Consider the following 26,889-nt stretch of genomic DNA (forward strand, 5'->3'; position numbering starts at 1 on the left):
GATGTAGTCAGACGAAGGGAAAGAGGAAAAGAGATTTAGAATTTTGCTATGGTAGTCTGTGATTTTTAGCTATACCCTGACATCAGGTGATCGGTGGAGGGCACAAATCACTTCAGTTACACATCCTAGAAGAAGTTAGAGTGTTTTAGAGGTGGGAAATCTCCTGTGGTCTGTGAACTGATGCTCTTTCACAAACACTGTAGTCAGTGGCGTATTTACCACACAGCAAACAAGGCACTTGCCTAGGGCAGCACCTCCCCCCAGAAGAAGGGATGAAAGAAGGGACATGCATTCCATAGGAACCAGGTGGGATCCGAGAGAGGCTGCAGGCTGCTTGGTAGTGTATGTAGAGCCTCACTCTCGTTCCCAGGGATGTCTGGAGCTCTGAAGATGAGTGTCTTTCTCTCTATTGCTGGGGGGGGTAGTGGAAGTCTCTCCCAGGTGGTGGGCAGGGGTGTTGTTGGTCAATATCAGACTCTCTCTGCGGGAGGAGGAAGGGGGGGTGGTGTTGGTCAGTGTCCGTGGGGGCAGATGATTTTTGTGGTGCCTAGGGCAACACAAAACTTAAATACACCCCTGACTTTAGTACAAAGTCAGATCATACAGTATAGCACAGAATCCTGTGATGGGAGGCTAAACTCTCTGAAGCCCTATGAGAAGCTTTCTAAATCAGGCAGTGTTGGATGATGTAAATTTTAGGAGTGGACTGATTTTTTCACATCTGAATTTTTTCCTGGATAGCATTTGCAGTGCACCACCACAGTGGCTAAATGGTTAGCACTTCCACCTGGCAGTACTAGGGTCATTGGTTCAAATCCCAATCATGACACCACCTGCCTGGAGTTTGCATGTTCTCCCTGTTCTTGCGTGGGTTTCCTCTGGGTACTCCGGTTTCCTCCTACACTCCAAAGACATGGTGAATTGGCTCCTGTCTAAATTGGCCCTAGTATGTGTATGTATAAATGTAAACCTTAGATTGTACGCCCCTTGAGGGTTAGGGACTGATGTGAATGTACAATATATAAATAAAGCGCTGCATAAAATTGACAGCACTATATAAGTACCTGAAATAAATTACTTTTTGCCAGGAGCTGCTCTTTAAACACAGTGGGTTTGATTGTTAGTCATCTAATATAACGTTCTGTATCACTGTTACAGGAAGAAGCTGTTGTTTTCCGGTTGAGGTGGTTGGGCTCCGTGTTTTCCTGTGATCCATAATTTATCACTTAGTAATACATATCAATGAGCAAGCTATGACTGGCTTTATTTACAGATTATAATGGCAGCTCAGCTAATGCATCCTGTACACTGTCTCCCGCAAACACCAGCACATTGGATAATTAACTTTGAAATTACCTTGATCAGGAAAAACAAATATGCATCCATGTGTTTTTATGTTCAAGATTTCCTGATTTCCTCTTTTCATAGCAGGAATTGTGACAATTACTGTACTGCTTTTGTCAAGTAATTACTGTAAGTTCTAATAAAACGCAAACGAGCAGATGAATAGTAAATTTCATTCTTGAAAAATAATACAAAAATAGCATAAGTGGCATTTCTTGTTTACTGGGAAAAGAAGCAAGAAATCACATGACCTACATTCCATGTGACATTTGAAAGATTGCAAAAAGCATTACATTTCTTGTTTTTTAGGACAATCATATCGGAAAGTTACAGTTTGTGTGATTTACAAAACCTGTGTTTTTTTGTAACACTGATTTCCTATCTTTAGCTTTATCACACATTTGGAGCTTGGATCATATACCATCATCTTCCTAGATAGGTTGCTAGGATGTTAGGTAAATTGTGTTCTTTTTGGCTCCTCTATAATCATTGGGGCAGCTTTTGATTTCTTTTGGCTGTTTTGGATTTCACAAACTGCATGTTTGATTGCTCTCAATTGCCTTGTTGGGCAAGGCAAATGAGCAGCATGATTATTTATTGTGCTGCAGCCATCTCTGGGAAGATGGACCCAGTAGGTGGCTGAAGGGCAATAAAAAGCATGAGCAATAGAACAGCATGGTCTTCCTGTTGAAGGGATTCCACCCATCTGGGCACGGGTGGCTATCCCCCTTCCTGCAGCAGTTCTACTGATTCTTCAGCTGCAGTTCATTGAGGTCCCGGCTATAGTATAGCTGCGGGGGCCTATTTCTAAATGTCTAAACTGGACACTCTTCAGTGAGGGAAACGTTACTGCTCACAATGCCACTAGACAGCTATGCACTCTTAGCTTTCACCTGGGACTCTTCAGGGAGTTCTCCAGACTGGATCCTTAGCTTCAAACAGCTTGCTATGGGGGAACCCAAGTAGGCGTGCTCCCGAGCTGCAGCTCTGCGTATCCATTACACACATTTTTGCTCTGCCCCGCCCCTTCCCTTTCCTTATTGGCTCACTGGCTGTGATTGACCTCAGCAGGAGCCAATGGGTCCCACTGCTGCTTCAGCCAATCAGGAGTGAGAGTCTCCGGAGACCGGAGGCACTCGTGGACATCGTTGGATCAAGAGGAGGCTCAAGTAAGTGTTGGAGGGGGGGCTGCTGTTGGGGGGGGGGGTTATCAAAACATAAACCTTTTTATGCAGGCCATAAGAAAACATATAACATTTATTTGCCAATATGATGGCATTAACTTTGACATTACCCTCCCCAAACAAGAAAGGCAAAAATGTTAAATATATAAAAAAACGAAAAAAAAATGTTCTGAACCTTTTTATATAGTACTATATTCTAGCAGCTAACGCAATATGTAAAACTGTGAAATTGGTCATACAACTACATGGTACAGCAGGCACATATTATGAAAAATGATATGTTAGGTTGACATGTTGTCAATTTAACGTAAAATAAATAAATACATCATGATTGCTATTTTGGGGTAAGTATGAGGTTGGGTATGAGGTTGACCCACTGCTGGTTAAAGGCCTTGGGGACTGGGAATCATGGAGTTTGAATGGTGTGCTAGGAAAAGGAATTGGCTGATAAACCCTTTGAGTGAGTGGGGTGCCAAGTGTGGAGGGCATTGTGATAGAGTAGGATATGGAATTGGGGGATGTGATGGAACAGGGACATTTCTGTAGTCAGCGGAGTATGGGCGGAAGCAAGGTGGAAAGTAAGGATGTTTTCTGGGTGGCGGAGGGGTTGGATGGGGGTAATAGGGTCTGGATGGTGGTGGTGGCCCAAACACATTAGGTGGTGAGGTGGTCCCTGGCTCATCCATGAAGGAGTTCACCAGGTCCATGACTGACATCTTCATGTTGCGTTTTTTGTCTCTGAGTGGATCTTTTGGAACATGCTGCCAAGAGCATTCCAAATGCATGGTCCTCACTCTGGTGCTCCTCTAATTTTTCATGGCATTTGTTGACCACCTCCACAAATTTTTCAATACTTTTGCCACTCCTCCCTCTTGCAGGTCTGTATGGCCAACGACTAACAACCTGGCTCCTCTGAGGTTGCAAACTGAACAGGCATGCTAACATGTCATGTGGATCTTCTCCATCAGCAGTCTCCTGTGACTCCTCCCCTCATCATGGCTCCCTTTCCAACTAGCTTGTGTTCTGAAATACAAAGAAATTATTGTTTAGGCACACCATTCATGCATTTCCATAGTTACAAAATTAAATTATGACAGATGGTAGATTACTCTCTCTCTTTCCAGGAATGGTTTTAAAAAGTCCAAGTCCCTTGCATGGGCATATGGTACTATGCTTGTTGCTTCTGATCCGGTCCTTTCCTCCCTCAGCTTGCTTCCTAAGATAGCTGGTGAAGCAGTCACTTAGGCTCCATCTGGTTTGCAACACTTTCACTGCAAAAGATAAAAAAACATACAAAGTAACATTTGTTTTTCCTTTCAGGTACCTGACAACGGGTTATTCCTTTGCTAACCTGCATTATGGTGGGGAAAACAAACATCAAGCTACATTAAAGAGGACACCAGCGGAGTCATATGTGATGTGATGAAGAATGTGGTCATGAAGAAACTAGCATAGGCAGATTGGACCAATATAGCCCAAGTTTTTTGGGAGCGCTACTATTTCACAAATTGTGTTGGAGCTATTGACTGGAATTACATGCGGATCATCAATCTCCTAGCTAGTGGCAGCAAATACTTTAATTACAATTTTTTTTCTTTTGTTCTATTAGCAGTGGCTGATGCAAATTATTGGTTTACCTACATAGATATTTTGTCATATGGGAGTAGCTCAAACTCCATTATTGTTGCGCATTCTTCAAATGCTACGTGAAAATAAATGGGAGCTTTCTGAGAACTACCTGTTACCTGGAACTAGTGAACCTCCTCTACCCTTCATTTTTGTCAGTGAGGAGGTGTCCGCGCTGAATGAACACCTGATGAGGCCTTACTCATACCGCAATCTGCTAATAAGTGGCATTTGCTCCAGTTTTTCTTTAAAACTAGAGAATGCTATATCTGCTGTTAAAGCAGCATGTGTTCTACAAATCTTTATACGTCAGCGTGATGGCTATCTTTTCAAGGATTCATTCATGCATGACATGGAAAGTGCACATGGGACTGCTAATAGGGGCTCCAGCAATGCTGCCAGAATTTGGGAAACTTTCACATCCTACTTCTTTCTTCCACTGGTGAGGTTGCATGGCAGCTTGATTCTATTTCATAATTTATGAAATAAGTACACTATCTGCTCTGGGTGTGTCCATTAACTAACTCGTTGTACAGCCCTACTTACATCACTGTCTGTTTTTTTTTTTTAAATGTTAAAAAAAGGATGTAAAAAAAAGAGATCTATACCTTACAGCATTTTATACTTTGTTCTGTAATAAAATAAATATTGAGATTCTGACATATGAAGTGGTTGTGTGATATACTGTATATATTCAGTGTCTCTATATTTTTACAGATTTGGTTGTTATAAAAAAGCTGATATGAATGTTGTGGTGGTTTATGTAAGGATATATTTTACTTATAAAGGGCGTGTCCCTTTCCCTTAGATGAAATATTACAGTGCCTCCAGCCGTTAAAATACAGCAAATATTTAGTAAACCAATAATTTGGACACCTTGATAATTTGATCACCACTTATTATTATACCTTGAATTCTTTTAGCCAATATGATTTCGTACCATACACACAAAATTTGCCTTATAATAGATAAATATAAAAATTTATTTATGTACAAAAATTATATATATATTAACACAAAACGCAAAAGACTGGTGATAAATGAACATTGGTACACACAATCAAAGATATATCCTACCAATGTAATACACAATAATAAGGTTTCTAACTAATTACATCAATATCACAATTTCTAAATGATCTGATTAAAAATTAAATTTATTAATAACTAATAATTTCGAGTATCTCAAAGGTTATATTCTCACAAGCCGTGGCCATAGGATTGCAAGAAGCTATTCCTTGATAAATTATACTCTGATTATTAATATTTAATAAATTATGAAATATGGAAAAAATTATAATATGGCACCAAACAATTTTTAACAGTAAAACAGGATCTCTCTACATATATATATATCTACCCAATATTGTTGTGATACACTAAGGTAATTCTATGATTCCACACAACAGAGAAAATAGGTAATGCAAAGCCAAATAAACAGTCTCACCGCACCCAGCATTCAGACTAGGAAACTCTCCTGTGGATTTAGCTGGCAATGGAACGCCTTCAGAATGATGACCACAGGATAAAATGAGATAGAGTTCAATAGTGTGGGAGGATGTAGGAAGTTAGAAGGACAGAGGTTTAGCAATTTAGTAAAGTTTGGAAGTTTAAAAGGATGGAAGAGGGGTTATAGAGAGGTCTCTTCAGATGTCTTCAGAATCATGTCTTTCTTCAGTCAGGCTTTCTTTCTTTTGATCAGTTTTCTTTTGATGAGTTTTTTTTTTTTTTAAAGGTGCATGGGCTTTTATATCCACTAATCCATTGTTCTAAGATACCTTCCCACCAGGCTTCCTGATTGGCTAGTTGAGAAATGTGTGTACATAAGCTATTTCTCACCTGCCCGCCAGATGGCAGTCATGTATCATAGAACAATTTGAGTATTTGAGATGACTCATACCTCGGGTGGAATTTTAAGGTAATTACAGGGATTAAATATACGTCTTTCCAGATATATGAGTGATCATACCTATAATATTCTAAATAGGGACCATGGAATATTGGTGTATATTCAGTTATTCCTTCTTGAAATACCATCCTGTCTGTTTCCTGATAAGACATATAACTACTGCTAGTTTACATCTTACTTTCCATCATCTCAATACTCAAGTTAGTGATATATAGTTCCCATTGCTGAATATCTGGTGGTGTGTGAAACCTATTCTTTATAACATCTCTAGATACTATGTTTTTGTAGTTAGATACATTCAATTTTTAGTCTTAAATGTCCTGAATTTAACTTCTTTGTTTTAGAACCAACATTTTCTATGTGTAGGGAAAAACTCTCTGTTTGCCTGGCTCTTGTATTGGAGTCACAGTAAACAACTCTTAATACTTTCACCCTTGGTGGACAATAGTATATTGTGATAGTTTCAGAGGTCTGTTGGTTTATCACCCTCTGCAAGGTTTGGGTAAACTTCCAACCAGTTGAGTTCCCGTCTCATTATTGTTAAAATGTTTGAAAGTCGAAGTCCTATCTGGCTATCTGTTTGACTTTTTGTATATACATTCTTCTCAACCTCAATATACAAAGAGTACTTGTTGACAGTCCAAACAGTCTTATTGTCTTGGAAAAGTCTCACTTCCCCCATTCTATCCATTTCTTAACTAGGATCCTTGGAGGGTTCAACCAAGACAAAATTAACTCTTAGCATCCGGCTATACTGATCTGCTTGTCATATAATGTTATGTCTTGATAAAGTCATGTTTTTGAGACATAATTCAAAAGGTCCACAACAATGTAATTCCTTATTATAAGGAGACATTATTTTGTTTTTTTATCAAAGTAACATTTTACAACAAATATGAAAAAAAAGTTAAAAGGATTTAAATTGAGTTGCATATTTCTTGATATTAACATTACTTAGCAACAAAGTAAGACCATAAATAAATTCTCCCACTCATGATGATCACAACAATACAACATATATCTGAAGTATACTAGTTGTTGTCGGTACCCTTAGTAACAACAAACAGTAGGGCCCTTTTTCCTTTTTTTTTTTTTTTTGGTGATATCCTAACTAAAACAATAGTCATTTCAAACGAGAAAAAAAAAAAAAAAAAAAAAAAACTACTCAAAATATACTTAGTTCAAACCATGATCTATTTTTTTTTAGCCTTCACATGTAGATAGGGGAGACATGGTTTACAGTGCAGACAACCAAAAAAAAAATTTAAGAAAACAATTAAAAAAACAAAACAAAAGCAAAATAAAATGTACTTTTTTCAGAGTGATCTGTTGTGAATAAAGTGTCCCATTCCATATGGCAAATTCTGCAGATCTCTAGCCATGCACGGTCCCTCTTAACTTGATCCTTATAATTAGCAGCTCTGTTATACAGCTGTGGAAGGTCCCGAAACAGCCTGATCAGCAACTCATTGTCCAGGACTTCTCTGGGTGCTCTGGATGACATTTTGTATTCCCTTGCGCAGGTGACAAGTGCTAGGAGGAAACTGATGTGCACAGCCAAAGAGTGGGAGGAGCTAGCAGAGCAGGGATTGGCAGGGGTAATTTTCCTGTAATGTCGGCACAATAATCACAACTATTTAGATGAGGATCTGACTTGGACATGACTTCTGTCAAAGTCTATGGGCAGAAGCAGGGGCGGACTGACAACTCATGGGGCCCCCGGGCAATGGGGGATCATGGGGCCCCTGTGTCCTCACCCACACTCAAACCGCACCCAAAAAAGCCTATGAAAGGTACCAGGGGCATCTCATGGGGCCCCTTTTGACCCAAGGCCCTCAGGCAGTGCCCGAGTTTCCAAATGGTCAGTCCGCCCCTGGGTAGAAGTAGCATCCAAGTCACCTCAAAATAGTGTAGGAACCTTTTCTGAAGTTGTCAATTGGAATGGCTCCTATAGAGAAGCATTGCATTTCACATGTCCCTCCACTTTGGGTCTTACAAGTAGGATCCAAAGTCACAGGAGTGGACAGCCCAGAGTTGCTGTGTAAATTCAATAGATGTATGAGTTGCTGTTGTCAAAAACTGTCTGAGAAAATAAACACTGTTCCGATGCAAGATAGAGAGATACAAAGTAACATTGTTACTGTCAGGGATCCCCTCGATCCCCGCCGCGTTGGTCCCGGCGCAGGCGCAGTATGCCGCCCGGCGCAGGGACTCGAGCACTGGTTCCGGGCCGGCCGCGGCGTTCGAGTTCGCGCATGCGCAGTAGAAGCCGCGGCCGCCCGCTGGGCACCAATGGCAGCGCAGGGCGGGATATTTAAACGACCCTGAGCTGTCATTCAGTGCCTTCTGGTCTTTCCTGCATTCTGAATCCTGTGAACCTGTACCCTGTAAATTATTGACCCGGATTGTACCTGACCTTGCTGTTTTCTCCTGTTCTGACCCTTGCTTTGCCTGACCTCTCTCCTGAATGCCCCCTATTGGATTTGACCTGCTGTTGCTGACCTGGCGTGTGACCCGACCATTCTATGCCCGCTGCCTTGTACCTTGCCGCCCTCTCTGTTACCGACCCGGCCCGTCTGACCCTGCTCATCCATCCATCCATCCCGTGCAGTGGGGTCTTCTGACCTCCTCACATCAGACTCTTCCCCGTGGGAGCCCCTTGCGCATACTACTACCACTGACGGACGCACCCGGTAGTCACGACCTGGTCTCAGGGAGCTCCAAGTCCATCCCCACCATCAGGGGCCCTGGTGAACAAGCACCCTGGGACTTAGACTCCGTGCGCTGGGGACGCCTATTCAGTGGAGTGCTAGTAGTACCGCCGGGCGGTCCCTTACAGTACCAGAAGGCCATGACTGAGTCTAGAGGAGGTCCCTCGCCGCTGGAGGAGATCTGTAGGCACCTATCCAATTTGACACAGGCCGTATCGGCCCTGCAGGATAGATGTCAGCAGATTGAAACTCAATTCCAGGCCTGCACTATATCCGTTCCTGCCCCACAGGCCGCGGTCCCCACACCTCCAGCTGTAGCAGTCCCTGTGCTGGTGTCTGGGGCATCCGCACCACTCCCGGCGGCCGACCCCCGAGTACCCTTACCAGAACGTTTCCACGGGGACCGCACTCGGTTCAGATCATTCCGCGAGTCCTGCCTCCTCTATTTTGAGCTACAACCCCGAACCTTCGTGACTGAATCCGTGAAGGTGGGGTTCGTCATATCCCTCCTGCAGGGTGAACCCCAAGACTGGGCCCATCGATTACGGGGAAAAAATGACCCTCACCTTGGTTCGGTTGACAGTTTTTTTGATGCTATGGCCATCCTTTATGATGACCCGCAGCGGGCAGCTTCTGCTGAAGCTACTCTGTACACACTCCGGCAAGGCCGCCGAGCGGCGGAGGAGTACGCATCTGAATTTAGGCGGTGGATGGGGGATACTCGCTGGAACGAGTTCGCACTCCTGCATCAGTTCCGTGTTGGCCTATCAGACGGCCTGAAAGACGAGCTCGCCCGGGTGGAGGTACCTGAGACTTTAGAGGACCTAATAGCACTGACCATTAAAATTGACCGTAGACTGCGGGAACGCAGGTTTGAGAGGTCCGGCCAGGGTCACGGAAATCCCTGGGGATCATTTCAGGGTCCCAGTCAAACACCTAGGCCAGTCATCCAAAACCGGCCACCTGGAGACAACCCCGAACCCATGCAGCTCGGCCTGGCACGGCCTAAACTATCCCCAGAGGAACATCTGCGCAGACGATCCCAGAACCTGTGCCTCTATTGTGGAGAAGCTGGTCATATGGCGCGTTCCTGCCCGCAGAAACTGAGTAAGTGCACCTCTTCTTCCTTATCCCTTGGCAATGTTGGTCCATCCCAATACTTAGTGGTGCCCCTTTCCTTTCAGCTTCCAGAAAGGACCGTGGAAGTATCGGCCATAATTGACTCTGGGGCATGCAGCTGCTTCGTGGATATTAATTTTGCTCACCAGCAGGGTATTCCCCTTCACTTGAAACAGAAGGGGTTCAATATTTATTTGGCCGACGGTTCCCGAATAAAATCGGGGGTAGTGAACCAGGAAACCCCCTCCATCACCACTGTCATTGCCGGCCAGCACCAGGAACTCCTCCGCCTGGATGCTATAGCTTCACCCCTCTTCCCAGTCATTCTGGGGCTCCCATGGTTACGGGCCCATAACCCCCAGATTGACTGGGAGACCGGAGTAATCACGTTCCCTTCCCCATACTGTCGAATATACTGCCGCACTTCGGGCCCGGGGACCCCCCAAATCCTCCTGTGCTCTGAGGGGGAAGCTGAATTAAAACAAGTAATCCCTGCGGCCTACCATGGGTTTCTAGATGTGTTCAGCAAACGGGGAGCTGATACTCTACCCCCCCACCGCCCTTATGACTGCCCCATTGACCTGTTACCCGGCTCAGAAATTCCTTTTGGGCGAATCTTCCCCCTTTCAGAGCCCGAATTGGGGGCCCTAAAGGAATATATCGAGGACAGCCTCCAGAAGGGGTTCATCCGCCACTCCACTTCACCGGCGGGGGCGGGAATCTTCTTTGTTGAAAAGAAGGACAAAACCTTAAGGCCATGTATCGATTACAGGGAATTGAACAGGGTCACGATAAAAAACCGTTACCCACTACCGTTGGTACCTGAGCTGTTCCAAAGTTTAAAGTCAGCAGTAGTTTTTACCAAGCTGGATCTGAGGGGGGCGTACAACTTGATTCGCATAAGGGAGGGGGACGAGTGGAAGACGGCCTTCCGCACCCGCTTCGGTCATTTTGAATATCTGGTCATGCCGTTCGGGTTGTGTAATGCTCCGGCCACGTTTCAACATTTTGTAAATGATATTTTTAGGGACTTTCTGGATGTCTTTGTGATCGTTTATTTAGACGACATTCTGATTTTTTCCCCGTCTCTGGGGGAACACAGAATACATGTAGCAAAAGTATTGGGGCGGTTGCGGCAGCATGGGTTGTACGCCAAGGCAGAAAAATGTTGTTTTGAACAATCCAGCATTGCCTTCTTGGGCCTGATTATCTCCACCGCGGGGGTCGCGATGGATCCCCAGAAGGTCGCTGCAATACTGGATTGGCCTGAACCCACAGACAGGAAAGGCGTCCAGCGATTCATCGGCTTTGCAAATTTTTACCGGAAGTTCATCAAGAACTTCTCGGGTCTGGTCTCCCCCATTACTCAGCTAACCAAGCTGGGAACCCGATTCAGATGGACACCAGAAGCGCAGGGAGCTTTCGAAGCCTTAAAGAAACTGTTCACTTCGGCACCCATTTTGGGTCACCCAGACGCCGCTCTGCCCTACATCTTGGAGGTAGATGCATCGGAGAATGCGGTAGGCTCCATCCTCTCCCAACGAAAAGGCACCAAGGAACTGCTCCACCCGGTAGCGTTCTTCTCACGGAAGCTGACCCCAGCGGAGAGGAACTATGATATCGGTGACCGTGAGCTACTAGCGATCAAAACGGCGTTAGAGGAATGGAGGTACCTGCTGGAAGGTGCGGTGCACCCCATCTTAATATTTACTGACCATAAGAACTTAGAGTATCTGAGAACTGCCAAGCGTCTACGCCCGCGACAGGCGAGATGGGCACTATTTTTTTCAAGATTCAACTTCCATATTACGTACCGGCCGGGATCAAAGAACACTAAGCCGGATGCGTTATCACGGATGTACGAAGACGCCAAAGAGACCCCAGTACCTGACACCATCCTGTCCTCGGGTAACTTCTTGGTCCTTCAGTCGGACCTTCGTTCCAGGCTAATGGAGGCATCCACAAACTTCTCTACCCCAGGCGGAGGGCCGCTCCAGAACAAGGGGGGACTCCTATGGAGGGAAGATCGAATTGTGGTGCCGGAAGAAGCTCGAACCCTGGTCTTGGGGCATTGCCACGACCACCCAATGGCGGGGCACTTTGGCCCAGAAAAGACCCTGGAACTTCTCCGACGCTCATTCTGGTGGCCAGACATGGCTAAAGATTGTAAGGGCTATGTCAGGTCCTGTGTCACCTGCCAGAAGAACAAGCCCTCAAGAAACAAGGTTTGGGGTCTGCTGCGACCCTTACCTATTCCTGAACGGCCTTGGCAAAAGATCTCACTGGACTTTATAGTCGAGCTTCCGCCATCCCGAGACCACACGGCAATCCTGGTAGTCGTGGACCGCTTGTCCAAGATGGCCCACTTCATCCCGTTGAAGAAGACCCCCTCGGCGGCCGAGACCGCGCGAGTCTTCATTCGTGAGGTAGTCAGGTTGCATGGGGTCCCCGAAGACATTGTCTCGGACCGAGGGGTCCAGTTCACGTCCAGATTCTGGAGAGCACTGTGCAAAGCCCTGGACATCAAATTATCTCTCTCTTCTGCGTTCCACCCTCAAACTAACGGTCAAACCGAAAGGACCAATCAGACCTTAGAGCAATATTTAAGATGCTATACCTCGTTTACTCAAGATGACTGGCTGCCACTTCTTCCTTTAGCAGAATTTGCGTATAACAACGCCCGCCACTCAGCAACAGGGCAGTCCCCGTTCTTCGCCAACTATGGCTTTCACCCAGTCTTCCTCCCGGATTTGGTGTCGGAATGCCCAGTACCAGCAACACAAGATGTGGTAACGTTCTTCGCTGCGAACAATAAGAAGCTTCAAGTGGCCATCAGTCGGGCCCAGGAAAACTACAGGAAAGCATTCAACAGGAAACGGAGAGGAGATCTGGTATTGCGGCCTGGGGAGAAGGTTTGGCTGGCGACGTCCAATCTTAAGATGCTTTGCCCGTCAAAGAAATTGGGACCCAAATTCATAGGCCCCTTCTGCATTAAACGGATGGTTAACGAAGTAGCCTATGAACTCGCCCTCCCTGACACGCTCAAGATCCACCCGGTCTTTCATGTATCCCTTCTGAAGCCTGTGGTCCCAGACGCCTTCCCTGACCGGGAATCTAGACCCCCGGAAGCGGTAACGGTCGAAGGAGAAGAAGAATTTGAGGTTGAAACTATCCTGAAGTGTCGAAGGAGGGGAGGCCAGACCCAATTCCTTATCAAATGGAAGGGCTATGGTCCTGAGGACAATTCTTGGGAACCAGCCCATAATGTCCATGCACCCAGACTTGTCCGGAGGTTCTTTCGCGATCACCCGTGGTGGAGAGATCGGGTGGGCATCCGGAGGTTGCCCGTAGGGGGGGGGCAATGTCAGGGATCCCCTCGATCCCCGCCGCGTTGGTCCCGGCGCAGGCGCAGTATGCCGCCCGGCGCAGGGACTCGAGCACTGGTTCCGGGCCGGCCGCGGCGTTCGAGTTCGCGCATGCGCAGTAGAAGCCGCGGCCGCCCGCTGGGCACCAATGGCAGCGCAGGGCGGGATATTTAAACGACCCTGAGCTGTCATTCAGTGCCTTCTGGTCTTTCCTGCATTCTGAATCCTGTGAACCTGTACCCTGTAAATTATTGACCCGGATTGTACCTGACCTTGCTGTTTTCTCCTGTTCTGACCCTTGCTTTGCCTGACCTCTCTCCTGAATGCCCCCTATTGGATTTGACCTGCTGTTGCTGACCTGGCGTGTGACCCGACCATTCTATGCCCGCTGCCTTGTACCTTGCCGCCCTCTCTGTTACCGACCCGGCCCGTCTGACCCTGCTCATCCATCCATCCATCCCGTGCAGTGGGGTCTTCTGACCTCCTCACATCAGACTCTTCCCCGTGGGAGCCCCTTGCGCATACTACTACCACTGACGGACGCACCCGGTAGTCACGACCTGGTCTCAGGGAGCTCCAAGTCCATCCCCACCATCAGGGGCCCTGGTGAACAAGCACCCTGGGACTTAGACTCCGTGCGCTGGGGACGCCTATTCAGTGGAGTGCTAGTAGTACCGCCGGGCGGTCCCTTACAGTTACTTTTGTATTTTCCCTGTTTTAATTAAGGGCAGATCAAATGGATCAGCTTCTGCATATGCCAGTTAACCACATGCCCTCCAGAGAATTTAACCCCCTTCCTGAGCAGGCCATTGTTCACGATACGGCACTGCGTTACTTTAACTGACAATTGCGTGGTCATGCAATACTGCACCCAAATGAAATTTATATACTTTTTTTCCCACAAATGGAGCTTTCTTTTGGTGGTATTTGATCATTTGTGCTTTTTTTTATTTTTTGCACTATAAAGAAAAAAAGACCAACAATTTTTAGAAAAAAACAATATTTTTGGCTTTTTGCTATTAAACATGTCAAATAAAAAAATAAATAAAATGTTTGTCATAAATTTAGACCAAAATGTATTCTGCTACATGTCTTTGCTAAAAAAAAATCCCAATACGTGTCAATTATTTGGTTGACATAAACAGCGACTTATGGTGGGGCTGCGGGACTACGGTGGGCATTCTGACACTGTGGGGAGGGGGGACTGACTAACTGTCACTGACATCCCCAGCGACACTAATACAGTGATCAGTGCTAATAAAAAGCACTGACACTGTACTAATGACACTGGGCAGGAAAGGGTTAACATCTGGGGCGATCAAAGGGTTAACTTTGTGCTATGTGAGCTTTACTGTGTCAGCACATTGCTTTGTATGGCTTTGCTATGCAGAGCAAGACAAAGCAATGTGCAGAAACTGACAGGAGAAAGATCTATATTGTTTACATAAAGGTCTCTCCCCATCAGTAATACTTGGCGATCGGCGAGGGAATCACCACCCGGGACCCGGTGATCAACAGCTGAGGCCGCCAATGCAAAATCACGTATATATACATGTAAGAAACTGGAAAAGAGTGAGCGCCTGGTTGAACAATAGCTGCTAGCATTCAGGATGAACCTCTGTATCCTCAAAACAGCAAGACAAAGCAATGTGCAGGAACTGACAGGAGAGAGATCTGTATTGTTTACATATAGGTCTCTTCCTCGTCAGTGATACTCGGCGATCGGCGAGGGAATCACCACCCGGGACCAGCTGATCAAATGCAAAATTACGTATATATACATGTAAGAAACTGGAAAAGTGCGAGCGCCTGATTGAATAATAGCTGCTATCATTCAGGATGAACCTCTGTATCCTCAAAACAGCTTGCTAAATAAATAATACAGCGCTGAAAATTCTTATAGTGACTGATGCATCAAATGTGAGCGCTAAAATTGCTCTAAAGTGATAAATGTAATGGTTAAGTGGACCGTCATAAATTGACGCATAAATTAGTGGCTTATACAATCATCGTGACTTCAGTGTTTAACCTCCCTGGCGGTATTCCCGAGTGTAGCTCGGGGTAACATTTCAGTACCAAAAGCGGTAACCCCGAGCTACACTCGGGAATACCATGCGGCGCTGCTCCGGCATGTGTTCTTCACTTACCTTACCCTGCGCTCCCACGATGTGTCCCCTGCAGCATCCCCGGCCATCTCCTCCGGCTGATGCCTGCATCCGGCTTCTGTGTCCTGTCCCTGTGACGTCGGGACGTACGGGCGGCGCCGCCGCCGGCGGCGGGAAATTTAAAAATTTTAAAAAATGTCATTTTTTTTTTTTTTCATTTTACACAGTAAAACATTGCTGTTTCAACCTATTTCACATACATATTGTCCCTAGTGCTTTGTCCTGTGCCCTGCCTGCATTTTGTCTGTTCTTTCTGCCTGGAAACTGAGAAATGTCCATGGCGTCCAAAAAGTGTCCCTTTAGGTCAAAAGCGGTTTAGATCAGCTAGAGAACAGCGATAGTAAATCAGAACCACTTACAGAATTGAGTGATAATTAGAGATGAGCGAATTTCTCAAAAATTCGATTCGGCTGATTCGGCGAATTCCAGTGTGAAATTCGATTCGATGCGAATTTCTTCGCTACGAAGATGACTTATAAAAAGGGTTTCTAGGCTTCAGAGAGCCTTTAAATTAGTGCAGAACACTGTACCTTTAATTTAAATGCCCTTGGAGATGAGGAAAGAGAAGGAGAAGGAGAAGGAGAAGGATGAGAAGAAGGAGAAGGAGAAGGATGAGAAGAAGGAGAAGGAGAAGGATGAGAAGAAAGAGAAGGAGAAGGATGAGAAGAAGGAGAAGGAGAAGGATGAGAAGAAGGAGAAGGAGAAGGATGAGGAGAAGGAGAAGGATGAGAAGAAGGAGAAGGATGAGAAGAAGGAGAAGGAGAAGGATGAGAAGAAGGAGAAGGATGAGAAGAAGGAGAAGGAGAAGGATGAGAAGATGGAGAAGGAGAAGGATGAGAAGAAGGAGAAGGAGAAGGATGAGAAGAAGGAGAAGGAGAAGGATGAGAAGAAGGAGAAGGAGAAGGATGAGAAGAAGGAGAAGGATGAGAAGAAGGAGAAGGAGAAGGATGAGAAGAAGGAGAAGGAGAAGGATGAGAAGAAGGAGAAGGAGAAGGATGAGAAGAAGGAGAAGGATGAGAAGAAGGAGAAGGAGAAGGATGAGAAGAAGGAGAAGGATGAGAAGAAGAAGGAGAAGGATGAGAAGAAGGATGAGAAGAAGGATGAGAAGAAGGATGAGAAGAAGGAGAAGGATGAGAAGAAGGACAGTTCTGTGACAGTTTCTGTCTATTTCTGACAGTTCTGGGACATTCACTCCATACAGCTGTTTCAACCGCTGTATGGAGGGAATGTCATGGAACTGTCAGAGTCCCAGAACTGTCATTAATAGTCTATTTCTGACAGTTCCATGACATTCCCTCCATACAGCGGTTGAAACAGCTGTATGGAGTGATTGTCCCAGAACTGTCAGAAATAGTCTATTTCTGACAGTTCTGGGACATTCACTCCATACAGCTGTTTCAACCGCTGTATGGAGGGAATGTCATGGAACTGTCAGAGTCCCAGAACTGTCATTAATAGTCTATTTCTGACAGTTCCATGACATTCCCTCCATACAGCGGTTGAAACAGCTGTATGGAGTGAATGTCCCAGAACTGTCAGAAATAGACTATTTATGACAGTTCTGGGACATTCACTCCATACAGCGGTTGAAACATTGTATCTATTTTTTTCCATAAATGACATTCTGCAGATACACTTAGAGGAGCGCTGCAGATACACTTTTTGCCGGCTTGGAATTATTCTTATTTTCATCCTACTTCTTCTTTTTCTTCTTATGAGGATGAGGATGAAGAAGAAGAAGTAGGATGAAAATAAGATTAATTCCAAGCCGGCAAAAAGTGTATCTGCAGCGCTCCTCTAAGTGTATTTGCAGAATGTCATTTATGGAAAAAAATAGATACAATGTTTCAACCGCTGTATGGAAGGACAGTCCCAGAACTGTCAGAAATAGTCTATTTCTGACAGTTCTGGGACAATCACTCCATACAGCTGTTTCAACCGCTGTATGGAGGGAATGTCATGGAACTGTCAGAAATAGACTATTAATGACAGTTCTGGGACTGTCCTTCCATACAGCGGTTGAAACATTGTATGTATTTGTTTCCATAAATGGATCCATTTATGGAAACAAATACATACAATGTTTCAACCGCTGTATGGAAGGACAGTCCCAGAACTGTCATAAATAGTCTATTTCTGACAGTTCTGGGACATTCACTCCATACAGCTGTTTCAACCGCTGTATGGAGGGAATGTCATAGAACTGTCAGAAATAGACTATTAATGACAGTTCTGGGACTGTCCTTCCATACAGCGGTTGAAACATTGTATCTATTTGTTTCCATAAATGGATCCATTTATGGAAACAAATAGATACAATGTTTCAACCGCTGTATGGAAGGACAGTCCCAGAACTGTCATTAATAGTCTATTTCTGAAACAGCTGTATGGAGTGAATGTCCCAGAACTGTCAGAAATAGACTATTTCTGACAGTTCTGGGACTGTCCTTCCATACAGCGGTTGAAACATTGTATCTATTTTTTTCCATAAATGACATTCTGCAAATACACTTAGAGGAGCGCTGCAGATACACTTTTTGCCGGCTTGGAATTAATCTTATTTTCATCCTACTTCTTCTTCTTCATCCTCATCCTCATAAGAAGAAAAAGAAGAAGTAGGATGAAAATAAGAATAATTCCAAGCCGGCAAAAAGTGTATCTGCAGCGCTCCTCTAAGTGTATCTGCAGAATGTCATTTATGGAAAAAAATAGATACAATGTTTCAACCGCTGTATGGAGTGAATGTCCCAGAACTGTCAGAAATAGTCTATTTCTGACAGTTCTGGGACATTCACTCCATACAGCTGTTTCAACCGCTGTATGGAGGGAATGTCATAGAACTGTCAGAAATAGACTATTAATGACAGTTCTGGGACTGTCCTTCCATACAGCGGTTGAAACATTGTATCTATTTGTTTCCATAAATGGATCCATTTATGGAAACAAATAGATACAATGTTTCAACCGCTGTATGGAAGGACAGTCCCAGAACTGTCATTAATAGTCTATTTCTGACAGTTCTATGACATTCCCTCCATACAGCGGTTGAAACAGCTGTATAGAGTGAATGTCCCAGAACTGTCAGAAATAGACTATTTATGACAGTTCTGGGACTGTCCTTCCATACAGCGGTTGAAACATTGTATCTATTTTTTTCCATAAATGACATTCTGCAAATACACTTAGAGGAGCGCTGCAGATACACTTTTTGCCGGCTTGGAATTAATCTTATTTTCATCCTACTTCTTCTTCTTCATCCTCATCCTCATAAGAAGAAAAAGAAGAAGTAGGATGAAAATAAGAATAATTCCAAGCCGGCAAAAAGTGTATCTGCAGCGCTCCTCTAAGTGTATCTGCAGAATGTCATTTATGGAAAAAAATAGATACAATGTTTCAACCGCTGTATGGAGTGAATGTCCCAGAACTGTCAGAAATAGTCTATTTCTGACAGTTCTGGGACATTCACTCCATACAGCTGTTTCAACCGCTGTATGGAGGGAATGTCATAGAACTGTCAGAAATAGACTATTAATGACAGTTCTGGGACTGTCCTTCCATACAGCGGTTGAAACATTGTATCTATTTGTTTCCATAAATGGATCCATTTATGGAAACAAATAGATACAATGTTTCAACCGCTGTATGGAAGGACAGTCCCAGAACTGTCATTAATAGTCTATTTCTGACAGTTCTATGACATTCCCTCCATACAGCGGTTGAAACAGCTGTATGGAGTGAATGTCCCAGAACTGTCAGAAATAGACTATTTCTGACAGTTCTGGGACATTCCCTCCATACAGCGGTTTCCGGCAAAAAGTGTATGTGCAGAGTTCCTCTATTCTGCAGATACACTTAGAGGAGCTCTGCAGATACACTTAGAGGAGCTCTGCACATACACTTTTTGCCGGCTTGGAATTATTCTTATTTTCATCCTACTTCTTCTTCTTCTTCTTCTTCTTCTTCTTCATCCTCATCCTCATCCTCTTCTTCTTCTTCTGAGGATGAGGATGAGGATGAAGAAGAAGAAGAAGAAGAAGAAGTAGGATGAAAATAAGATTAATTCCAAGCCGGCAAAAAGTGTATGTGCAGAGCTCCTCTAAGTGTATCTGCAGAATAGAGGAACTCTGCACATACACTTTTTGCCGGCTTGCAATTATTCTTATTTTCATCCTACTTCTTCTTCTTCTTCTTCTTCTTCTTCTTCTTCTTCATCCTCTTCTTCTGAGGATGAGGATAAAGAAGAAGAAGAAGAAGAAGTAGGATGAAAATAAGATTAATTCCAAACAGGCAAAAAGTGTATGTGCAGAGCTCCTCTAAGTGTATCTGCAGAATAGAGGAACTCTGCACATACACTTTTTGCCGGCTTGGAATTATTCTTATTTTCATCCTACTGCTTCTTCTTCTTCTTCATCCTCATCCTCAGAAGAAGAGGATGAGGATGAGGATGAAGAAGAAGAAGAAGAAGTAGGATGAAAAGAAGAATAATTCCAAGCCGGCAAAAAGTGTATGTGCAGAGTTCCTCTATTTCTGACAGTTCTCTCACAGCTTCTTCACATGAACAGTGGTTGAAACATCTGTATCCTAAATATAAACTAATAGATACAATGTTTCAACCGCTAAACATGTGTTCCTTCTGTCAGAGAACTGTCAGAAATAGCGGAGCTCACTGCAGGGACACTTTTGCCGGCTGATCGGGAAATGTTCGATTCGCGCACCCGAAGTAGGCAAAATTTCGGTTTCGCCGCGAATCGAATATTTCCTGAAATTCGACTCGAATTCCGGTTCGCCTGGTTCGATTCGCTCATCTCTAGTGATAATGATTCGTGGGGGAAATTCGTCATCAGAAACTGAAAACGATTTTGCGACTGAGCTCAGCAATGTGCGAACTTGGCGCTCTATTTCACATTTCAGTGTTTTTGGTTTGATTATATTATTGAATTAAATATTTTATTATTTTTATATTATTTTTATGATTATTTATTAAATTATAATTTATGATTTTGTGTTTCAAATTTTATCATACCCGGGATGTTTACTAGACTCTTTTTCGGACAGATTTCAGTGAGTTTTTCCTAAAAATTACAGCCTACAATAAAAAAAATACATATTTCCATGCAAAAAAATGGTACCGCTTTCAGCACCAAAAATCTGAAATAATCATACCGCCAGGGAGGTTAATAAATGTAATTATGGCGTAAAATCAATAAAATATGGAAAGGCATAAAATAGTCCAAATTATTCCGTGAGATCCGTGCACGTGACTTCCGTGATAAGAATCAATAGTGTGATTGCACTCACCAGAAGCGCATTATTATTCTGCATGTATATATATTATCCTCTGTGGTCATCTGGGTTCAGGCAAGGAATAAGAACAGACACCATACAAGGCATAACTCCAGACCTCACTCACAGGACCCTCTCAGTATCCAGAAACAGCTCCTCAATACTTTATCAACATCGGATAATAATAGCTCAAAAAAGGATGTTTCACCTTAAAAGGCTCGTTATAAACAAGCCAGAAACAATAAAGTGCTGATAGTGTAGTATTTTATTGGTATGCAAAAAGGATCAATCCATAAAACAGCTGTCAGCACACACTTACAGGGACAAAAGATGGCCGTCGGCCTTCCATGCGGCATCTGCAGTGTGACCTCAATAAAGCAGGGCTCCTCCCTAAAAGGATAGGGGAAAAAATATTTTTTTATTATGGTTTGCTTAAAAAGTAAAATAATGTTTTCAAGTCATATTACAAAAATAAAGGAGCATGTACTGCTTTACAGGTAATCTTTTTATTTGAAAATTTAAGTGACAGAGTTGTGCATACTTTATATTTTACTGCATTTAACACTTTATCACAGACAAAAGTGATAACAGAAGGTTTACTAATGCATCTTGTGCACAATCACCCACAAACACCAGCCCATTTCATAAATACCACTAAAATATCTTTTTCATGAAAACAAATATGCATCCATGTATAATATTTTATGTCATTGAAGGAAGGTAATGGTAAGTTTGGTTAGAAAGCAAATAATCAAAGAAAAGATGAAGTGAGTAAATGTCAATACAAAAAAATGAAATTGCCAAAAACATTTTTGAACAAATCTTGTGTATAATCTGCTATAGGTTTTGCATTCTCCATCTAAGAGGCTTAGTATGTCTGCAAGGTTTCTGAATGCTGTATCTCTCAAATGTTATTAAATATACAGTTCTATTTAACAATCACATTCTGAAAGGGTTCATTATTTATTTGAATATGAATTTAATGGCTGATAAGGATAGAAAAGTTAGGAATCTTATTAAAGGGTCAACATATCTTTGATATAGTTTCATGTAAACTGAAGACTAACTATAATGTGTTTTCACAATAAAGTTTACTGTTTGATTTGACTTTTTTCATTTTTACTTGCTTACCGTGTCATATTAACATGTTCATATTTCATAAACACATTCTTAGGGTCACCAAATAACGAGAGGATCAATTACTTGTTATTCATAATAATGTATGAACGATGGAAGAACCGCAAGCATTAACTGCGGAGAAGGTTACTTCATCCAGTAGTTCTTTCTGTAGCTAATCGGGAAAGGGATTCTTTGGACTCCTTACTAGCTTACTTGGGGAGCCAAAACTACAAAGTGAGTTACTTCTTTATTAGCACAGTGATGTCAAAAGGATATGAGAATAATTTCTTATAATTTCCTGTCCATTATGTCAGTGGATAAAAGTGGAGTTCAGCAGGATATGTGGAGCACACCTGTTATGAGATGGAGCTATGGCTCCATGTAAAGGGTGACCTAATGCTTTACTGTTAAGAGTTTTGCCGAACTCCATTCACACCTCAACTGAGCAGGTTGTCCATTTGTCAGGGTGTTTTATTTGATAAAAATTGATATTAATGCAGCTTTGACATTAACTAAAATATGTCTTCTCCAAAAGCAAATTTCAACGGAATTTGTATTAATGCAAATGAAGATTGCAAAGTCAACCAACAACAAAGAGCATACGATCATTAGCACATTGACCAGTAGAACCTCTGGGGTTCTTTTAATGCTCAAACCTGGCCAGTTTTGCAACATGGTTCCTGGGGAAAGATCGTATGGACATCCTATGTAATCATCTGCTCAAAAAAGGAATAAACCTTTGTGATCTCTGGTGCAATATGTCTTCAACAATAGATCAAGGATGCAATTTACTGGGATCAAACCGATGGTGCTTCTCAAGACTGGACAAGAAGCCCTGGTGTGAGAGAATGATTTCATGTCAGCCTAGAGAGGACCCCCTTCTTCCTTGTATATCTCCCTTCATCTCCCTGTTACTTCATCCACTTTCCCATTTCCCTATTAACTTTAAGGTATGTATATCGATTTGTAATTAAACTCAACCCTTGTTTTAATGCTCCATTCACACTTGTGCAACTTTTCTTGCAACTATGGATGCATAAAGTCACACGACAAGTCACAGCCCATGTATTTCAATGAAAGACATTCAAATCTATGCGACATAAAGGTTCCTGCACTACTTTAATGTGACTTTCATGTGAGTTGAGTGTCATAGACTGCAATGTAAACTCTCAAAAGTCATATGAAAGTCAAACTTTAATGTTATCAATGCACAGTTGTGAAACAGTCAAAACCAAAGTGAACAGCCAAAGTCGCGTCCAAGTTGCAGCCACCCAAAGTTGCATCAAAGTCGCAATGGAAATCGCACGCCTTTGGATTCACACAAGTGTGAATGGAGCCTAACAGTTAGTCATCCTTCACTGGAATCAAGGCACGCCAAACAGAGTATATCTTTCACAGGCCGAACTAATATTTGGTGAACATCTGCTTGCTTTGGTTTGGCCTGATCTTGAGGGATTCCACTCATAGTTATAACTAATCGCTACAAAGTGATAAGACTTCAGTAAAGAAGCTTTTTAATAATTGCTTTGAATGAATGCCCTTTGCACTACCCTAATGATTAGAGAGTGGGAGAATGTATACATGATTTTCAGTTTTGTGATCAAAGAAGCCAGCAAACACTTTACAGTATCATTCATGTCAGTTCCAATATGCAACTCTTCTACAAATAGCCCACGGCTGGAGTAGTGCAGCTGATGAGACACCTGAGCAGACATTTAAAGCCAGGCAGCAATTTATTAATGTTCTGGAATCCTGATGACATGAAGCCAAATCTGTTCAGCCATCTGTATTACATCTGGAGCAAAAAGCCTACCCCGAAGAAGGTGTATGAAGTGCCACTCTTGCCGACAGTTGATACATATGCGAAGACTAGGGATGATTGATTACAGTGAAGTTATGCAGAAGAAGAAACTTTTAATTTAGTTCATTTAGCTGCTTAGGTGAAATTTTCTTGAAAAAAAAGACCTGCTTTTTGACCTTCATTTAAAGCACGTCTGTATTTTATTTAGGTGTAATTAGAATTATTTGGTTTATTTAATTTTTTGTTATTTGTATTTGTGTTTTTTTCACTTTTTATTATGTATCTGATCATTATTATTAAAGAGTTAGTAAACCCACAACAGTAAAATAAGTCCTGTATATGCAGTAAAGCATGCTTGTTATACTCACTGTGGAACCTAAGGAGTTAATCCTCTGCATTGTGTAAAAAATCTGTTTGATCCTTTCTTCTATGCTCCTCCCCTTTTTCAAGTGACCACCTCTTATCTCCAGACTGAACCATAGGCATACACATGCTCAGTTTGGTGTGTATTGCTAAAGAGGGATTTGTTGTTTCTTGGGAGACTGCATGTGATTAGCATAGGGCCAATCAGCACTGTCCAGACAGAGGTCAGGGGATTTCCATCCTCCTAGAGCAGAAAGAAAACTCCTCCTACAAGCTTTAGCTAGTGCTGGGCTGGACACTGATAGAAGTCACAAGACAGCTCTAACTTCTGATGAGAAAAGGTATTTAGCAGTTTATATTTACTAAAATAATTGCACTTCCATGTTCTGTGTACTGTTGGAGACCAGATGTAGTGAATGCAGGGTCCTGGGTTTAGTAACACTTTAATGTACTGTCACTTTGACATTTTTATGTTACTTACGTTTTTGTGAAAAAGGAAATAATAATTAAGTTGAAAAAAAGGCTAATAAGAGGTCTTTTTGGGCACATGAACAGGTTCAGAATGGGTGAAAGGAGCTTCTGTAACTATCAGGAGCCATTTAAAGACCATTAAAAAAAACCCACCTTAATTTGAACTTCACTATTGACTCATGCGTTTTGCCAGAATAGTGAAATATTGTCAATATCTACATATTTTTCCATAGGAAAATGAAAGCTCTCAATTTAGCTCAAACCTGGGCAGGATATGAGGTCTACCACAATTATTTTAAAAAGTAATTTACCATATTAATAGCTTATTTTTATAGATAGTAGAGCAAATGCTCTAATTCATAGCATCAACCAATCAGAATTTACCTTTCACTGATCTAACTTCAGCAGATAGGAATCTGACTTGGTTTCTGCACTTTACTTCTTACTGTTTAGACTGATTTATCCAACAATCCTCCTGCTGTCAGTCCAGCCTCATAACATTATTAACCAAAACCATCAACGTCAAAGGACATAAAAATATGTATAATTCTGAGAACTCCTTGGAACATAATACTCATACCACTGTATTGTAAATTTGTAAACAGTTCACTTAATAACACATTTAAGAAAATGTATGAGAGATAAGAGCTTTCTCTGAGAACTTACAAGGCTAGTAGGGACTAATAAATCTAACCTTTAATGGGATATAAACATAGTTATTTTTTGTTGTGCACAGTCACTGTATAAGACTCTCATGACTCTTGCCATAGGCCACACTGACAATATATGCTATCACAGAGTTTGTGATTGTATGTGTTTCATATTTCTTACATCTGACCTACTCTTGCCCTCTGAATCAAATATTTCCCTGCTGATAGGGTACAAGCCTGCAGATGATTTATTGGAAAGTGTGTAATTGCACATTTTCAAGAAGTGTAGCAGTTGAAGATGGCCAACTTTCTTCTACTGACCCAAAACTGTGGATACAGAAGCTGGTCTTAAAAAAAAGGTGCTAAAGAAAACATTTCATCAGCTCTCTTGATTTATATTTAAACCTGGAAAGTTAAATGACTATTGAGAATGAAATGGTTGCCATCCTTTAGAAACACTTTCCCTACATCAGTTTTGTCCACTTTAGCAGAGAGAACTTGAGTTCCACCAAGGATAGTTACAGTACCTGCATCGAATTTGTGTTTTCCCTTAATGCTCTGGTTTCCTCAGATTTGTGGACAAATGACCATCACAAGTATATGATTTTGCTGGAAATCCCATTCCAAAACCATGGAATTCCATATAGAGTTACCCCACCTTCCTTTTTGTATAACTATGTCTGTGGAAAATGGTGCAAATTGAGCCTGAAGGGCATTTGTGAGGTCAGGTATTGATGTGGGAAGAGAAGACCTGGCTCATGATTGTCATTCCAATTCATCCCAAAGGTTTCTGCATCACTGAGGTCAGGGCTCTGTACAGGATATTTAAGATCTTCCACATTAAACTCATGAAGTCATGTCTTTATGGAGCTGGCTTTGTGTACATGGGCACAGTCATTCTGGAGCAGAAAGGGGACTTGTACCGCTACAAGGTTGAAAGCACACAATTGTCTATAATGCCTATAGCATTACCAGTACCCTCCCCCAGAAACACTTGAGCGCAATAATATATATACCTATAATAACATAGTAGGTGTGATCATCAGGTGTGCGCAAATGTTTGCAATCAGAACTATAAACCAGTAATGTTGTCTGACTCTCCAGAACCAAATTAATTACAGACTACTGTGTGGGAATCACAACTGATAAAACAATATGAGAGCTGTGCATCAATCTCTCTATGGACAGAACCCACTAGGTCCTAAAACATAACTCTTATTCATGCACAGCTAAAAATAATGTATGTTGGCATAAATGTAAAAATCATGAACCTACAGGTGGAAGTAGGGGATAAAACATCTAGTATTCAAAATGGGTTTTCCATGAAGAGAAACAATCCTATAGATATATCCAAAAACTGGACATACTAATGAGTGCCTCCCACACCAGACTATTTTTTAATTTTACCTTGCATCCCCTGATAATATAACACATGAAAAAGTGAGCATCCTAACCCCAAAACTCAACACGTTTCACCCATAAAAGGGCTTCGTCAGGAATAAAAAAGTGCCATTTTAAATAAAAAGTGTGTTTCTTCAAAACTATGCCATTTACATGTTCCAGGGCATGTTGCCTAATCATTTTCCCAACACAAAACAGTGGGTAAGGACAACTGGCAACGTATAGAAGCCCACTGGAACAACAGTTGTAAAGAGGGCTTCTCAGCCAGTCCCCCAGACGTTGTGATTTCTGACCAAACACAAAGGGTAGGTCCTACGATGATAACGTAATCACGCACAAGACCATTGATTGACAGCTGGGTCTGTTCAGAGAAGCCTG

General features: G+C 42.6%; 1 long non-coding RNA gene across 1 annotated transcript in view; it reads right to left on the reverse strand.

The window, feature by feature from the left end:
• Window positions 1–1,546: 1,546 nt before the first annotated feature.
• LOC149467298 (uncharacterized) overlaps window positions 1,547–26,889 on the reverse strand; it is a 48,719-nt gene continuing 23,376 nt past the window's right edge. Inside the window, exons 2-4 of the long non-coding RNA XR_016311977.1 lie at window positions 21,026–21,096; window positions 3,638–3,799; window positions 1,547–3,551 (exon numbers count right to left, since the gene is read on the reverse strand). This is a non-coding gene — a long non-coding RNA (uncharacterized LOC149467298). The remainder of the gene's footprint in view (window positions 3,552–3,637; window positions 3,800–21,025; window positions 21,097–26,889) is intronic.

Source organism: Staurois parvus, unplaced genomic scaffold (assembly GCF_062004578.1).
Source record: "Staurois parvus isolate SC_StPar_1 unplaced genomic scaffold, SC_StPar_1.0 ptg000116l, whole genome shotgun sequence".
NCBI lineage: Eukaryota > Metazoa > Chordata > Amphibia > Anura > Ranidae > Staurois > Staurois parvus.